Here is an 8,461-nt window from a genome sequence, read left to right on the forward strand (position 1 = left end):
TCTTTGAATAAAAGAAATAATCCTTCCACCTCTCGACTCAATAATCCTATCTATTGTTAAATAGTTATAGATACCGATTTGAACCCCAACGGTTCTTTAGGAACAAAATCTTACGTTGGATTAAATATATTTGTTTTTATAGATTAACATTGAGAACAAAAATAGACAGATAGTAGCAATTTGAGTAAAATAAATGTAAGAACTTACAATCACAACGACATGTTCAAATACAGATTCTATTTAAAGTTAATATAAAAACTGCATACAGCCTGGCCCCCCGCCGCCGAACCTTCCGAGCCGACGGCAATTGACAACATATGAACGAAAACACATATTTTTACTTTTTCAAAGCCCTTAATACGAAATTCGGAATCAAAATCATTGAAAATAATTCAAGACTTTGGGGAATACTTCAATAAGCAGTGTATTTTTAGAGGTGTGGTTTTCAGCCGAAAGAGACCACTTATTACATCAATAATGACCCGAATATTCAATTCTAAGGCGTCAATCTTCTCGGGCCTATCTGCGTATAAACTAATTCACATAAACAATCCAACAAAAAAAGTCCAGCGGTTTGAATTGCATTCTTTTGAAGGATATAGGGCCAAGACGCAAGAAAATCACTTTATTCAAAAAATCGATTTGTTCGTTCTTATTTTTTTAATTTCATTTTTAATAAAATTTGGAAACTGAACTTAAATAAAGTGACAGCTCTCATAAAGGCTAACACAGAAAAAAGGTATTGCCAGATTGAAAACCACACGTCTAAAAAAAAGAACCGTTAGTCCTCGAGAATATCGCAATAGTTTAAATAGTGAATAGGAAAACTTACGTAGAATATGTTTATGTACCATTTTCCCTGTCAATCGATTTGAAAAGTTTTTGTCAAAAGTTGTTGACCATGTAAATATTCCATGTTAATAACTGTGCTCTTTCTGCAAGGCATATACACTTTTGGACAAAAAAAATAAAATTTACAGCGCTGAAACTTAAGAACGAGTAACAATTAAATGTATTTTCTACAACTTCTTTTTTAGAGAATTTTGTAAATATTCTTCGGAGGTATTAAACAAAATGCTATGAATTTTTTGTTCAGGATTTTTTTTCCTGTACCACTTTAAAAATCGTATATTGAATAATACAAAAGATTTGTCCAAACTTAAACAAAAAATAAAAATTTTCACATATTTTTTATGTTTGACAATATTTGACCCAATCTTTTCGATTGCTTCTTTTCAAATCTATGAATTGAACGAAAAAGTGTCACAATCTTTTTGAGAAGAATTACATAAACTTTAAATCCACAACTTTTGTAAAAAAAACATTGCTACTCCTCTCACATTCTCCCAAAATTTGTTGCCTCCAATACAAGCTTAGCGTCCTTTTTAAAAAGTGTTAAAAGCGTTAAAGGACTAACATATTCTGTAAAAATCATCTGAGAAATGTTTTTATTACCATAGCAATTAACATACAAAATGTTTGGTTTACCCAAAATATCTCACGCATCCAATAATGCTAGCGACTTGAATTAAATTTTATTTTTATAATGTGACTTGATTTCAAAATGATATAATTTTGAAAAAAAAATTAATGTTTAATTTTATAAATAAAAACAAAACTAAAAAAATCGTCCCCTCGAATATTTTATGAACAAAAAATTAGTCTATCTCCAAAATAATTGTATGCAAAAAGAAATAACATTTTTGACATCTAGTAAAATTTTGAGCAAAATTTAACTGACAGTTTTCTTACAAAAAATAAAATCCTTAAAATCAATACTAAAAGTTGGTAAAATATATTGCTTTCAACATTCAGTAAGATTTTGAGAAAAATCAAAAGGACAGAAAAAACCTAAAAAATGATTTTGGACTCATTTCTTATAAAAAATATTGTTTTCGACATTCACTTAATTTGTCAGTTTATTTCATAGAAAATAAAATCTACAAAAATAGTACGTAAAATTGGTAAAAATTGATGTTCAATTCTCGATATCTTGTGAACTAATAAAGGTATTGACTTTAAAATAATTTAATTCTGTGCATAGGTTTCTTAAAACAAAATTCCAAACTTTATTTGTTTATATAAGGAATACAAACTTTCAACAAATGCTACTAAAATTGGTTAAAATGGGTTTCGACTAAAAATTTCATTAACAAAAATAGATTTTGAAATCAAAGAAGTTCATTATATACAAAATATTGTTTTAGTATTTTTTTAGGAAATTTAAAATATCCACTTTTTTTAAAAGACGCGAAAACCTACAACACAACAAAAATCAGATAATACATTTTTTTTGTATCAAGTAAAAGGAGAACAATAAAAGATTTTGACTTTAAACTATTTATCGCACACACAATATTGTTATAAATATTTCGTAAAAGTTTGAAGAAGGACAAATCGACAGATGGGATGGGAAGTTATCAGTGTGTATCGTATCCAAGCCTCCTTTTTTTAACTTCAATTTACTCGCATTTCAAAACATATGCCTATAGATGGATTTGAAAGAAAAAAAGAACTATTTAATTAAATTTGCAGAAAAAAAAATAATTTAAAACAATTTAACAACCCTGTTCATACATTCTTCTATCCAATGGCGGATCCAGATGGGTGTTGGAGGGTAAAACTTACGAAAGATTCCGGTCTTTATTTGGTGTGTCTGTGCATTAAACAATTAAATAAATATACTTTTTGAAGTGAATTTGCTTTAGATGCTTAAAAATTTCAACAAGAATTTCAATACTATAAATGTCCCAAAAACAGCAAAAGTGACACTTTTGTTAAACTAAAGGCTAATTGAAAAACATATTGAACGTGTCATATCTATTGGTATGAAGGCTTTGAATCTCTTGAGATTTAAAATGAAAAGAGATTCTGAAAACGTGTAATTTGTGAGTTCCACACAAAAGTTTCTGCTCAACTTATTTGTTTATCTTAATTTATTTTTATCTAATTTTTAAAGAAATTATGTACTTACGAGTAAATGCACCTACGTATTTCCTTAAATTCAAGAATAAAACATTTTCTCTCTAAAATTTTTAAGTTTTGTTGACTTCTGTAAGATCAAAATATTATCTACCTTCTTCGAGTAAGCAGACTGATAGCGATATTAATAATAGAAAATTGAATTCGAAAATACTACGTAAAAGATCCTCTCAAACAATTTATTACATTTCTGCGTGTAATGCACTAAAAAACGTCTAAACTATTGTGTTTTAGCTCTTAAATATGACATATTAAAAAACTGTTGGAATCTTGGAATGCTTTCATATGTAGGAAGTCGTAAACTAAAAAGTAAGACAATTACTTGCTGGGCAACAGTGTTCTAAAATCATTTTATAGCCAAAGTTGTCACTTTAGACCTTGAAATGAGTAAATGTAAGGTTAAGATGCACATTAATTTAATAAACGTTAAAGAACATTTATAAGCGGTGAGTAAAAACTCGTATATATGTATGTTTAGTGGATGAAATATGCCCCCCCCCCCCCTGATTAAAATTCTGGATTCGCCCTTGCTTCTATCTCTCAAAAGTTATACCAATATCGACTTTCAATTAAATGTTTATCAGAGCAAGGATACAAATTTCCGATCCCTGGGAAAACTTCACTTTTACTCGTCTGTTGTGGATTGTAGTTGTTACTCTTTTTTCTTACGACATATAGGATAGGAACTATATGGCAAGTTTTGCATTCGTGCATAATTTCGAACTCGAGATTTAAATCAAACATGATATTACGATGGTAGAGAAGTGGAAAAAAGTAGGATCCCGCGATTCCGTGCGGTCGGTTTTTTCTGTCTGTCCATGCTCTTACAGCCTAAACTATTGTCGATTGAGTTTAAACTTGGAAGTTAAGGTTTTGAGCAGATTTGCGTTAGGCGTTTTTTTTCATTTTTTTTAAGATTAAAACAAACGGTTGCCCCCATACATTTTTTTTGTCAAAAAACGAAAACTCTAATTTTCTCAAAAACAAACCGATAGATTTTTTTTAATTTTCTCTAAAATTTAAAAAAATAACTTAGCTTCTTTTAGTAAGAAAAAAATATTTTTGTTTTGCTTCGAAAAGGTACCACTCATAGAACCGTTATTTTGTTTCTTAATTTTCTCAGCAACTTATTAACCGATTTCAATAATTTTTATTCTGAATAAGCTCTTATATTGCCTTAACAATATTTAATTATCAAAAATGCAATTTTTTATTAATTGGATTTAAAAAAAATAATTTTTTTTTTTCAAAATTCTACATATGTATGTATATCTCATAAACGGGTCAATATTTTTTTACAAATTCAAATGTAAAGCGTATATTTACAATCACTAAACAACTGCATACCAAAAATATTTTTAGAAGAAAATTGAAAAATTTTATATATACAAAATAATTTAAAAAAAAAACCGCTCTAACGATTTTCAAAAAAAAAATTATTTATAAAATGGAATTTAAGGCAAACTTATTTTTCGGGTAAAATTTTTAATATTTTTTTTTAATTATTTTAACTGTGCATGAGCCCGAAAAAGCGCATTATTTTCACAAACTAGTAATTACATTACTATCTTTTATCCAAATTCATGGATTTGTAGAGACTGAAACATAGATGGCATAACTATTAAATTAAATGAATGGCATCATCCAGTAAAAATAAGAAAGGAAGAAAGGAAGCAGACATTTTTCAATCATTCCAACTTGTCGTCTAGATTAAAAAGGCTGTGCGAAATATTTTGTTTAAGAAACTTTAAATTATAAAATAAAGAATTAATTTACTTGTATTGATTGATTGTCGCATTTTCATTAAACCACAACGACAATAGATTTGGTACACTTTTATATGATATAGTTAATCAACAATCTATTTTAAAGTGTCTATCAAGAAGTATTATCTTGGTACCTTTGTATATGTGATTTTAAAATATTATTCTTTACAAATAAGCTGGTTTCACACATTTTTACTTGCCTTCGCCTATATAAAAGAATAAATACTTAGTACAAGTTTAAGAAACGGACAAGAAAGAGTAGGTATATGTATTTTCAATTAGAATCAGTTTTTTAACGTATGTTTACACATTATACCTGTATGTATAGGTGTTACGCACAACCCCTGCTTAACTGCCACTTCATAACTAAAATCCAAAACGCATAAGAGCCTGACTGTAAACACATATGAATAGCAATTTTTTGTACTTGTTCGTATGCTTGCTTCTTTTAAAATTTAACGAAAAACAATAAACTGAACGTAATAACTCCATGTTTGCGCTAAAAACTTGTAGGAAAGAAGGAATGTGATTGGATTGAAGTAAATACCTTCTAGCTACTATTAACTTTCCTTCATTATCATCATAAACATGACTGAGCACACCAACGAACTATTCTTTATTCGTTTTAGGCATCAGCCTAACTACACAACCAATAGGCGATCACTTTACAATTTAAACAAATGTACATGTTCTTCCTCTTTCTTATCTTCAGATAATTTACTTTCCGCCCTGGTCCTTCTAATATGAAATTAAAATAAAGCTATCCTAAGAAAAAGCCTTTGAACGAACTAGTTGAATACACAAACAATTGTTTTCGTTAAGTATGCTTTCAAGTATTTTTCATTTCCGGGATGAGTTATCCTAGATGAATCACAGGATTTTGACCAATCAAATGGCATTTATATCTTTGAAGCCAAACTTATTTTACAGGTATATAACAGACTCTTTGCATACAGGAGCAAGTTCGTGCGACCCAGTCGTGCATTTTATTTAAATACACCCCCAACTACGTAAACGTTCTTTATGAAATCGTAATAAAATGATTTTCGTTAGGAGAAACACTTTTCTGACAAATAGTCACGGTATGCTACTGAAATAATTTAAGTTTTTAACTTAAATGACAAAATACACTCATTTTGAAAACCCCTTTTAAAAGCCTGGTATCTAATTAAAACTCTTGTTCCAAAAAAATGTTAGACAAAGTTTTTCTAGGTGCTTCCATATTACACGTCTACTCAATTTGATTCTCTATTTACTAAGACGTCCAAAATATTACGACAGAAAATATCTTAAGATTAAGTTATTGATTGCAAACATTTCAAAGTTGAAAAACAGCAATTGCCAATTTTTGAGGGCACCAATTACAGGGCCCTCTTGACATAACCTTCTATTTTAATCGGAGAAAACGTCATATCAATTGTGATATTGAAGTTTCTGGCTTTAATAGTGCAAAAAAATAAGAGCAAACTCAAACATACTCGTATGTTTATAGATTTAAATTCCTTATGTTAGAAAACATGGATAGAGAGTTGGTTTTTTGTTTCGAAACATAAACTTTGGTAATATTTTAACCGTTTCCGATATAATTTTCGCCAAAATCAAATATTTCGCAAAGTTTCTATAATAAAATACATACATATGTACATACATACAAATTTAGACACTTTAATTTTTTAAGGTCTCTTAGGTTAGTTCCCAATTCAATTTCAATGAGCAGAATGTTGAACGAATTGAGTCTTTTATATTAAAGTCAAAAAAACCCTTGCCTATTTCACGCATTTCTAAAAAAACTGTGTTTTATAAAATCTTAGAATAGGTATAAAAATAACTTATTATTAGTTCAATACGAATATAGCCTCTCAATTTTTTTTCCTATGCACTTGATAATTCATTTGAACTATCCGGATTATGTTATTCATTATATTCCTTTACTAACTATAGAAATACTTAAACCACGAACAACATTTGCTTGTCATGGTAATGAACAGATACATATGCATCTGAAATTTATATAATTTTTGCAAAACTTAAACTATTATGACTGTATCAAACAATTTCCTTCGGAAAATTGAAATATATGTATGTGTGATGAAAAGTTATTTGACATTGAAATCTATAATTACTATGTTTTTATTTTTTGAAGACTATTAAAACCACCTAACAAATCAAATTCCTACAATGTGTGGAACGAATTGAACAAAACTCTGGTAGGGTTTCGAACTTACTCAGGGCCGTCTTTAACCTTTTGGGGCCCTGTTTTTTAAAAATGATAAAACTCTTGAATGTTGTCAGTTTTTTTCATTTTCGTGTCGACTAATTTTCAAGTAGTCTTTTAAATTCAGGCATTCAGCATGTAATTCATCTCCGTTCACATCTTCGGTGCAAAATTTAGCAAAAGATTTGCAGTTCTCTTTTAAGTCTTCTGAATTCAGATTTTTCAATCGAAAAAAAAAGTCAAAACCTTGGCCAATCTTCGTATACGAACCTAGCCGCTGTTTCAAATGAACGCTTAGTGTGTCAAAATTGTCTCTGAGCCCAATTAAAAATTCACCTATTTCGCTCAGCAAATTTATTGCAACATCCAGAATAATATTTTGTTTTTGAAGTAAAGTACTTGTTTTATTAATTCTATGCAATACAGAGTTCCAAAATTCTGTAAGTATGGTAAATTCAAGCTTGGACAATTTTTTGCAAAGACTTAATGCTTCCTCTCTGGCCTCTCGTGCCTATCCTAAATCGTTCGCGATAGTTTTAAAACTTTTGTTGGACCTAAATGAGCAGTCAACACACTCCATCGATGAGAAGATACCGAAAAAAAGTTAGTTTGGTTGCTTCTAAGACACACCCAGCGGCATGCACTTCTACCAAGTTTAATGAGTGCCCTGCACATGGTACAAAAGTGGCAAATTTACATTTTTCTTTTATTCTTGCCTGTGAATCTTTAACACATATTTTGATTTAATAGTATATTTTTATGCACTTCAAAAACACAAATGATACACGCAAACTTTACATAGAACTATGATCAAAACGGAACATTCTAACATTGTATCGAAATATTTTTTTTTCTTGAAAATAGACCAATAGATGTTAAGTGATGTTTCAGCAATTTGGGGGCCCCTGGTGATTGCGGGACCCGGGGCCTGGGCCCAGTGGTAAAGAGGGGTCTGATCTTACTTTAAAGTCTGTGATCAGGCCTGCTTCCAATAACATTTCTTTTTCTTTATTTCTTATTTATTTATTTATTCTTCTTAAAAGTTACACATTCTATTAATCAATAATTATGATACATAACATACAAATTAAATACATAATTTACTTATAGCATTATAACAAATATTAATATCAAAATCAATTGCAAAACCATATTCGAATCCATACATCCTTTTGGCTATCAAGTCTTTGTAAAATATCGTTTTCAAGTTTATAATTATAATATTATGGACTGGGATTTCTAGAAAATGTCACAACACTATATTTTTTATTGTTAAAATATATCCCATTGATGTTACACTATTAAATTATATTATTTAAATAAATTTGAACTTTTTTTGCATCGTTGAGTGAATTTATGGAACTGAATATTTTCAAATCGTCAGCAAATAGAAGACATTTATAAAAAGTAAGATGTAATGGCAAGTCTTTAATAAGAATGATAAATAGAAGTGGTCCGAGGTGACTACCTTGAGGAACACCCGAAAAATGTATAATTT

Source organism: Eupeodes corollae, chromosome 3 (assembly GCF_945859685.1).
Source record: "Eupeodes corollae chromosome 3, idEupCoro1.1, whole genome shotgun sequence".
In the NCBI taxonomy this organism is placed as follows: Eukaryota; Metazoa; Arthropoda; class Insecta; order Diptera; family Syrphidae; genus Eupeodes; species Eupeodes corollae.